We start from the raw sequence: 9,651 nt of genomic DNA, 5'->3' as shown, positions 1-9,651 counted from the left end.
ACCGAAACCGAAGTCTGAAAGCATCGTCGAAGTAGTTATAGCTCTGTTTGTCTCTGAAAGCATCGTCGTCGGAGGTCGGAATCATTGCAGTGAAGCTCATCATTATAGCTCTATTCGTCATTGTTCAAACTACAGTGGACTCATATTTCTTGTCACGGTAAGCAGTGAAGAACTCGATTTTTGTGTTTGAGTTTGGTATTTGGTCATTGTTTGTCATTATAGCTCTGTTCGGCAATGTTCAAACTTTCAGGAGCCATAATGATTGAAAAAGAGAATTACTTCAAATTGGATAACTGATTATTTGAACCTTTGTGACAATAGTAAGACAAAACTTTAAAAGTAATTTGGAATCCCTTTGGTAAGAAAAATATGTTTGGTTTTTGATGGCTTCGTATGTGGAACTTTGTTGTTTGGTAACCTTACGATACAAATTACAGGGCACATGCATTAGCTTCCATGATGAAATACCAGGGAAAAGCCAGCCATGATTCACCCACCCGCCTTTATGTCTGTGTTTTTAGATCCTTGTATTAAACAAATATTACCCTCCACTTTGAACAACAACAATCAATATGCAGGGCACAGACACAATAAATTTGTATACCATTTAATTAGTGAATTGATAGTGTTGAAAAAAGGAAGACATTACCTTTCAGCAAGCATAGCTGATCCTTCTTCGAACAGTTCCTCCACTATATTTATAGCCGAAAGCTTCTTTGATAGGTTACCAGCAGCATCACGAGACTTCTTCCTGAAAAGCAGAGCCCTCAACTTGTTCTTCTTTTTTGGGGGAGGTGGTAGCGGCATTGCATTTTCAGGAAGAATTATGTCAATGACTATGCAAGTTGTGTCATCCTTTAACCCTCTTGTCCTTAATGCTTCGTGAATAAGAGTAGGATCACGTAGAGACTTAAGCTTATACAACATGAAATGTTAATATTGCCATGCATGAAGCTTTTGTCAAATCAAAAGGAAACGAAGGAATTTTGATTTAAATTATGGCATTATTCCTCCTCCAAAAAAGAAGAATATGAATGTTTGGTGTTAGTGCATCAAGGCTTTTATGTAGTTTGTATATGATTTAAAACAAGAAACTAGGAAAATAATTGCTTCATTTTTATTTGATGATATCTTTGAACATAGCCTCTTGAAAGAAATAATTTGGCATGATTGATGGTTTTATTTACAGAAATGGATTTAGTGCTGTTTGATCCATCACCTTTAATTTGATTCATCATTTGTTATCATGCCACATCATCAAATCAGTGTTAGAATTTTTTTTCTTTATTTCATAGTGCTTTTAAATCAATTTTCTTTTCTATATCTAGGAAGCTCTGCATCTCTAAAAAGTTTACTAGGAATTCAAAAAGAATTGAAGTTCAATGCATTGGTCTTGTTTTGCAGGTTAAGTAGATGAGGAAGGATGGAACCAACAAAAGTGCACAACAAAGAAGCTGTAATTTTTCTGGGTATGCCTTATTCACAGAGGAATTCCATAAGAAAAGCTCAAGGAAATACAAATCACTTGAATCTAGGAATGAACATGTGAGAAATGCTTGGGACAAATTATCTGAACAGCAAAAAGAGGAGTATTGTAAAAGAGCTAAGGAACAAAGAGCTCCCACAAAGTCCAAGAAGTATATAGTTCCTTTCTACACTAGATGTGCACCAAAACAATTTATCCAAGTTTACAAGATAATCAAAGAAAGGATGGATCTAATGGACAGGCTAAAGAAGATAGGTTTTGACAAGCTGGTGGAAGTATGTTGCCACACAATTCAAAGAGAATTGTGTGGAGAGTTTATATCTGCATTTGATCTTGCATCAAAAAACATTTCAATAAGAGGGAAGAGAAGGGAAATGAGGGCAAAAGATGTGCATGAATTTTTGGGGCTACCATTTAACGGAGAAGAGATTAAAGTAGTTGTGAATAATGAAGATGAAGTGTTCAAGCAGTGGAGGATTATGTATGGCAATATGCCATACAAGAAGATAGCATCATTGTTGACTGAGAACCAAGATGAAAATTTTGAGGTACTGTTTGTCATGTATGCATTGGGAACGTTGTTATGTCCTAATGCAAGTATTTGTGTCGGTGATTATTTGTTGAAGGTAATACTATCAACAACGGATAGATTGGATAAGTTTGATTGGTCCTCTTATGTGTTGTATGAACTATATAAGGGGATTGGAGTGTACAAGAAACAATTAGAAAAAGGCAAGTTGACTAAGAAGAAGAAGAATGTGCCAGGTTGTCTATACTTCCTAATCGTAAGTGCTATAATAATTTGTATGTTTCTGTTGTCATTTGATGGTCTGAATGTTGTCAATGGCTGCTGTTAACTTATCATTCATGTCACTTGTAGTTATATTGTCTACAAAATTTTTCACTGGGAGAAACAAAAACTACACATGTAAAGCATGCTATTGCAAATTGGGATGAAAAGAAAGTGCAACAAAGAGTTAAAGAGGAGAAGGAAAGCAATCGAGGACTCTTGCATCCACCAAATTTGATTCTGAAAATTTAACTCACCCGGTATGTGGACTTGTAGGCTTAATGATTAATTTTTTGTTTTTTTTGTTTTTGTTTTTCTACTTTTGCTTACTATTTTGAATTTTATTTGTATAGGAGATCAAAAAGACATATACTCGATTAGTGTCTATGCTGGGGGAGGAAATGATGGCCCTTCAATCAAGACTAAGGGAGGGTAGTGGTAATGTAAGTGAAAAGGACAAAGATGAGGAAGAAGAATCTAAAGCAAAAGAGGAAAAAGTTGAGAAAGGAAGTGATTCAGAGGATGAGGAAGAAGATGACAGAAATGAAGAAGAAGAATCTGAATCACAAGATGATAGAAATGAAGAAGAAGAGCAAGAAACTCAGTCAAAAAAGGAGATGGGTGGACAAGAATCACATAACGAAGAAAAAGAAGAGGATGAAGAGGAAAAAGAGAAGGGAAATGAGGACAAAGAAGATGAAGAAGAAAATAAAAGAGAAGAAGAGGATGAAGAGGATAAAGAAGTGGATGAGGCCACCCAAGGGGAAGGGAACGAACATGTGAGGAAATCAACAAGGGTGATAAGTAAGGGGAAAGCTCTTAGGTCTCCATTTCTGGAATTTAAAAGCAAGGCTGGGAAAAAGAGAACAATTGATGATAGGCAAGCTTTATTTGACATGTGTATAGTAAGGTGTAATCAAGAGGAGCAAGAGCAGTAAGTATTATGTTTTGGTGACCAATTTTGTATTATGTTACAGAATTTACTGAATTTACTAACTTTATAATTGTTTCATTTGTGTTAGATACTTTGTATCGATGTATGGATACTTCCTAACCCGTGGTGAGTTGCAATGTCTCCAACGTAGAAGATAGATAAACGACAGGGTGAGTCACACGTAGATAGTTAATATCAGAATGAGTTATTGCATGCTAAGGAGTTGTAATTTTTTTGTATTTGAAATTTCAGTTTATGACTATGGTGGGGAAGACATTCGTTGGAGATCAAAAGGAAAAAGATGGGCGAGTCAACCGCCATATATTTTCTGCAGATTTCATGCAGAAAATGGTGGCGAATCCTTTAAGGTGGAAATGGGAGGACCATGAAAGAGAAATATTACCTGAATATAATGGATACAATATCGGGGATTGCGATTTCATTTTTGGTCCTACTTTATTTGAAGATCATTGGTTTTGTTATGTTTTTTAGACAAAGACCATGACCTTCCATGCCCTTAACTTGTTGGTTGATAGCATCACATTCATGAGATTACAAGCCGAGGAAGAAGAAGCAAAGAAGAAGGGGGTGAGCAACAACATGATGCAAAGAAGAAGAAAAAGAGGACAAATAAAGGGCAGTTCGACCCCAAGCAGTTCATGGCAACACAAACTGTGAGTAGTTATTTACAGCTTTTATACTTGTCAATGACTATTATAATTGTTACTAGCAGTCTACATAGTTGTCATTGCATGCTCTGGTAGTTGTCACTGGATGCTGTACTAGTTGTCACCGGATGATCTGTTACTTGTCACTGGATGCCATGCTAGTTGTCACTGGATGCTCTGTCCCTTATCACTACATGCTATGATAGTTGTCACCGGATGCTGTGCTAGTTGTCATTGCATGCTTTGGTAGTTGTCACTGGATGTTGTGCTCGTTGTCACTAGATGATCTGTTACTTGTCACTGGATGATATATTAGTTGCCACTGGATGCCCTGTTAGTTGTCACCAGATGCTCTGTTAGTTGTCACTGGATGCTATGCTAGTTGTCATTAGATGCTCTGTCCGTTGTCACTACATGCTGTGGTAGTTGTCACTAGATGCTGTGCTAGTTGTCACGGGATGCTCTGTTAGTTGTCACTAGATGTTGTGGTAGTTGTCATTGCATGCTCTGGTAGTTGTCACTGGATGCTGTGTTAGTTGTCACTGGATGCTCTGTGCCTTGTTACTGGATGCTGTGTTGTTAGTGATGCCTTTTCATTATGTGTGTGTGTGTTTTTTTCCCCAGATGAACTGTTTCCATTCGATGCTACGTCCTGTTAAGCCAGAATTGTTTGTCAATGAGGACAAAATTGACAACGAAGTGAAATGGGCTAAAGTCTATGTGCAGAATGATACGTAAGTGTAGTTGTTCTGTTCGATTGTGTTATGTTGTTTTTGTTCACAATAACAATTGCAAGGTGCTAACATTTTCAATTTACTTGGTAGTGATTCATGTGGAGTTTATGTTATCTCTTGGCTACAAGAGTGGGATGGCACTGTTCAGGATGATGTAGGATATACAATGCCACGATACTCTAATGATGAACTACAAGAGTTGAAGGTTGACTGTTTGTGGTGGTTGGTTACCCATCCAAATAATGAACATGGGAGTGAAGTGATGTCGATGCCATCGGACTACAACAAGACCAAGAAGAGGAGACAGAGTAGTCTATGAATTTTTTGTTCTCTTAGCCCATGATATGTGTTGTAAGATGATTAGCAAATACATCATTTTGTAACAAACTGATCAAATTATGTTTATAGTATTATTACCTTTGTCATCACATATTGTAATACTAATTTGTTAGGGTTTTATTACATTTTTAATTATATTTCTATTTTATATGTGCAGAGATATTATGGTTGGTTACCTTGCGTTTAAATTAACAACCTGAGTTATCCAAAATAACAACTAATATAACAGGAGTTAATAACAAGTGATACGAGAATTTCATAACAAGTCACAGTGCGCCATTGACAAGTCACAGTGCCCCATTGACAAGTCACAGTGCAACCATTGACAAGGGACAGTGTTGCCATTAACAAGTCACGGTACTCCATTGACAAGTCACAGTGCTCTCTTGACAGTGACCATTGACAAGGGACAGTGTTCTCACAAACAAGTCACAGTGCCCCATTAACAAGGCATAGTGCAACTATTGACAAGAGACAATGTTGCCATTAACAAGTCACAGTGCTGTATTGACAAGTCACAATGCCCCATTAACAAGGCATAGTGCAACCATTGACAAGGGACAGTGTTGCCATTAACAAGTCACAGTACTATATTGACAAGTCACAGTGCCCCATTGACAAGTCATAATGCAACCATTGACAAGGGACAGTGTTGCCATTAACAAGTTACAGTGCTGTATTGACAAGTCACAATGCTCCATTGACAAGTCACCGGATAAACCATTGACAAGGGATAATGTTGTCATTGACAAGCCACAGTGCTCTATTGACATGTCACAGTGTTGTCATTGACAAGTCACAGAGCCACCACTGACAGGGGACAAGGGAGAGGTGAGTTTTTGACACTTCATTAATAATGATTATATATGACCATACAACCAAAATATAATATGATAGAGTGATTCTAAATATCATTTCATGGTAAAAAAGGTTATATTACTTGAATTCATGTTGTTGACAACTTACATCAGCAAATTCATTGACAAGTCGTAGTGCAATGATTGACAAGTCATAACAGGTCTAGTGACAACTCAGGGTGCAGGTAATGACAACTAAAATGACAGTACAATGTAACAGTCCACAAAGCCTTTAATTGAGCATCCATATGTAATGAATAGCCTCTCAAATCGGTTGCTATCTGAGCCTTCCCATCTTGCAACTATGTCAGGATCAATTTCCATTAGTCTCTCACACATCCAAGGGATTACCTTATAAGAATCTTCTACTCGACCATGTAATTCCATTAGTGCTCTCTTCCTAACCCTATATGCTTGAGTATAGTTCAATTGCACTCCATATTCTTTATACAAGTCCTTTCTAATTTCATTAGGACTCTTGTCAACATTGCACCTTAAGTCATCAATCACAATTGAAGCAGCTAAATTTGACCTTCCTGCAGAAAATGACAAATCAGGGTGCATGCATTGACAAGTTGGTAGCAATACAGTAACAACTGACATACTAAGAAATCACAATAACAGTTTTGTTAAACTATACTTACACATCTTGCTCCTCCATTATATCATCCCTTGTTGCTTCTATGTGGTCCTCATTTTCATTTTCTTCAACACACACATGACCACTTTCTTCATTGAACTTTATCAAATGTTCCACCCCATCATCATCTACCAACTCCACAAAAGTTTTTTTATCAAACACAACTAAGAATTTCAGAAGAAATGAGTTCCTTTCTTTTCCAGTAATTGATGATAAAATTTCCTTCAATTCTTCATAACTTGTGCCCTCCTTTATATTGGTTGTTCTTACACTATCTCCCACATATCTCATATTATCTTCTCCATCATTTATAAACTTTTCCCCTATGTGAACAAAGCAAAATAGATGTTTTCCAGACGTACTCGCCATCAGTAACTTAAACTTGCATCAAGAAGCATGCGACTGTCATTGACAACTTAAGGAGTTACATTGACAAGTTTTGCGGCACACATTGACAACAATCACAGCCTGATTGACAACACAATCCCATTTTGTGCTAAGGGTTTCTACCCTCACTAACCTTCATCTTTTTCTTCCTTTGCCACTAAACTAATATCAGAACAGAGGAAAATCACCCAAAAACAGAGCACCCATTATCATTCTACACACCCAACTTAAATCACAACACACACCAACCAAAAACAGAGCTTTTCCATTCATTAACTTCTGAATCCTAAACCAAAAACAAAAGCTTTGAAATACTAAAGGCAAAAATGATTTTTTGATTTTCCATTCCCAAACAAATACACAATCTGTCAAGAAAGGTAAGAGAGGAGCGAAAAGAAAGTTCCACACTTGAAGATTTGTCATATTACTCGCATTTACAGAAGCTTCAACATCTTCTTCACCCATGGAAATCCTCGCATTTACAAAAGCTTTACCATGATAATTTTGCACGGGAAATCCTCACCCAAATGAACTTCTCCCGTCTTTTTTTCTGATAGCAGGGGTAGGGCAAGGGAGTAATTTGTGCATTCTGAAAATTGCATCTAAGTCCCTTTGGGACTTCAAAATAATTATGAGATTTCAGGGGACCTATTTGATGTATTTTCTTCTTCATGGGACCTCAATGTCATTTTTCCTAAAATATATTATAACATCTCTTTTTTATATATTATCATATTAACTTATGCCCTTTTTAGTAATTTGTAGATAACAACTATCCAAACACTCTCACTTTATCAGAATAACTTTTTCACAAAATCTATTCTTCACAAAATGTATTTTTCCAAAATCTATTATCCAGAAGCTATTCTCCAAATTATGGTTTGATTTCATCCAAACATCTCCTAAAAAGTATTTTACTGGACAAACAATAATGGTATTTTGGCATAAGTAGTTTTGTTGGAATTCAAAAAGAAATAAATTGGAATACTGAGTGTTACCAAAAAAAATATTTTAAGGTAGTAAATATACCAAAAAGTACTTTAAGACAATAGAAAAATATTTTAAGGAATCAAATGTTACCTAGTTTTTTTTTGCTAAAGTATAAGTATCTTCCTATTAGAAGCAATCCTATTCAAAACACTGTCAAGCATCTCTCCCAGTGGCAATTCGAATCTTGGTTTGCCATATTGTGAGGAATTAGCTTTTTCTACTAAATTCAACCCCCGTTGGTTACTTAGTTTTTCTTTTTTAAAAAAAGGACAAAATGAACAAAAAATGGAGAATATCAAAGCCCAGATATTATGGGCCACAGTCATCTTGAATTTGTAACTCAGCCCGCTAGGAAGCCCAATCCATAAAATTTCACTCTCAAACTTGCAGATAGCAGCGTTGGGAGATTTGCTGAAAATTATAGCCTCACGTTTCTTAGGAGATGGGAGCTGCTGCGTTTCAACTGGGAAGTGGATTTAAAATATATATCAAGGGACTTCCAAATTATGGCCTCGTTCTTTGCTGATGGACACTTGTCCAGAGAATTTAGAGACTCTTGGGGATCATGGTTGTAATGGGGTTTGCTTTTTTAATTTGGCCAGGTAGCCCACTTTTGTATCAAAAAAGAAGAGCGTTAGGCTTGTCTTTGTCTCCTTTTCCTTTTTATTACAATAATTTTTTATGATGATTAATAAATAAATTTTATTTATTAAGCTTTTTTATGGTGAATGCTAATTAAATTGATCCGAAATAACAAAATTCAAATTCAGACCTCTATTTTTTAATAAATTTTTAAATAGGCCAAGAGGACTCATCAAAAAATTTTGAATATTGTTGAGAGACCAAAATAATTCTCTATAATTTAAAAAGGAAAAGAACAATAATCAAGTTTTTTATATCGATTATATCAAGTTTTTCAATAACATATAATTATCTGTCCTATTTTTGAAATATTAGGTATTTAATTATAAATTCACATGAAATAAAAAAAAACACATGAACATGTGCTAGTAGAGAACTTGACATACTGGATATAATGAACTTAACTTTAAGTTTTTTCTAAAAGAAAGTTGAAAAAACGTATAGTCCTGATTTTGGTTATGATTATTTTAATTAGATTTAATTGGGATTTAATTACAAATTCCCAAAGTCCGACAATCGACACAGAACCTCTCCTCTCCCTTGTGGTTCTCTTACCATCCTCTTCTCTAATCCTCACCCTCCATTTCATCCTACACTCATGAAACACTCAATAAAATATTGAGATTTGCACATATAAATACAACATTTTACTCTCATATTAGAATGAAAATTATTCTCGCATATTAAATTAAACTCAAGGCAAGTTGTGTTACTCACATAGTACATAGAGTAATTGGGAAAATGGGCTTTTTTTAAAGGGGGAAAAAAGGCAGTTAGATTTAAAATTGAAGATTCACTGTCTTGATGGTATTTTACTACAAATCTCAATATTTTATTGAGTGTTTCATAACTGTAAAATGAAATGGAGGGTGAGGACTAGAGAAAATGATGGTAAGAGGACCGTAAGGGAGAGGAGAGGTTCTGTGCCTCTGGACCATCCCTCTATCAATTTTTTTTCCCTCGCTGAATGATCGATTGAATCAGCCGCTTCCTTACTTGTGGAGATACATCCCGAACACCAATATGTGTTTGAGCAATCACCTTTTTCATTTTTTTTTGGCTACGTATAAGTATTTTCTTATGGAAAGCAATTTTATCAAAATATTATCAGGCACTATGAGTATTTCTTTTAATGAGATTCGAGTCGTAATTCACCATGTTGTGAGGACTAACCATCATTTATG

Source organism: Neltuma alba, unplaced genomic scaffold (assembly GCF_004799145.2).
Source record: "Neltuma alba isolate B1F8T4 unplaced genomic scaffold, ASM479914v2 tig00006919_pilon, whole genome shotgun sequence".
NCBI lineage: Eukaryota > Viridiplantae > Streptophyta > Magnoliopsida > Fabales > Fabaceae > Neltuma > Neltuma alba.
Note: the sequence above shows the minus strand (reverse complement) of the source record.